We start from the raw sequence: 1,524 nt of genomic DNA on the forward strand, positions 1-1,524 counted from the left end.
TTTTTATTATTATTATTACTGATTCGATTTCATTAGTAGTTATCAGTCAGATCCCATTTTCTATTTCTTCTTGATTTAGTCTTGGAAGATTGTATGTTTCTAGGAGTGTATCTACTCCAGTTTGTCCAATTTGTTGGCATATAATTCCTGTAGTATTTTCTTATAATCCTTTGTGTTTCTTTGCACTTCTCTTTCATTTCTGATTTTATTTGTTTGAGTCCTCTTTTTTCCCCTTGATGAGTCTGGTTAAAGGTTTATCAATTTTGTTTATCCTTTCCAAGAACCAGCTCTTGGTTTCATTGATCTTTTGTATTGTTTTTTTAAGACTCTATTGCATTTATTTCCATTCTGATCTTTACTATTTTCTTCCTTCTGCTCACTTTGGGCTTTGCTTGCTATTCTTTTCCTAGTTCCTTTAGGTGTAAGGTTAGACTGTTTATTTGAGATTTTTCTTATTTCTTGAGGTAGGACTGAATTCCCCTCCTAGAACCTCTCTCACTATTTCTCATAGATTTTGGGTCATTGTGTTTTCATTTTCATTTGTCTCAGGTATCTTTTGATTTATTCCTTGATCTCATTGTTAACCAATTCATTATTTAGTAGCATGTTATTTAGTTTCCATATGTTTGTGTGTTTTCCAGGTTTCTTCTTATAATTGATTTCTAGTTTCATAGCATTGTAGTCAGAAAAGTACTTGATATAATTTCATTCTTTTTAAATTTATTGAGACCTATTTTGTGACATAACATGTGATCTATCTTGGAAAATGTTCCATCTTCACTTGAAAAAAATGTATATTCTGCTGCTTTGGTGTGGAATGCTCCTAAAATATCAGTTAAATCCATCTGGTCTTGTGTGTCACTTAAGTCCACTATTTCCTTGTTGATTTTCTTTCTGGAAGATCTGTCCACTGGTGACGATGGGGTACTAAAGTCCCCTACAATAACTGTATTACTGTTCATCTCTCCTGTTTTGCCACTCTATATTTGTTTTATATATTTAGGTGCTCCTGTGTTAGGTGCATAAATGTTTACAAATGTCATATTCTATTGTTGCATTAATCCTTTGATCATCATGTAATGTCCTTTTTTGTCTCTAATTGCACACTCTTTGTTTTAAGGTCTATTTTGTCTGATATAACCATTGCTATCCCAGCTTTCTTCATTCCGTTTGCATGAAATGTCTTTTATCATTCCTTTACTTTCAGTCTGTGTGTGTCTTTCGATCTGATGTGGATCTCTTGTAGACACCATATGCATGGTCTTGTTTCTCACCCATCTATCTACCCCATGTCTTTTGATTGGAGCATTTAATCCATTTACATTTAAAGAGATTATCAAACCAAAACCTGGTAAGGATAACACTCACACACACAAAAAAACAAAACTACAGACCAATATCTCTCATGAACACAGATGCAAAAATCATAAATAAGATACTAGTGAACCAAATGCAGCAACATATTAAAAAAAATTATACACTACGATCAAGTGAGCTTCATCCCAGGGGCACAGAGATGGTTCA

The sequence above is a fragment of the Pteropus vampyrus genome, unplaced genomic scaffold (assembly GCF_000151845.1).
Source record: "Pteropus vampyrus isolate Shadow unplaced genomic scaffold, Pvam_2.0 Scaffold191, whole genome shotgun sequence".
Lineage (NCBI taxonomy): Eukaryota > Metazoa > Chordata > Mammalia > Chiroptera > Pteropodidae > Pteropus > Pteropus vampyrus.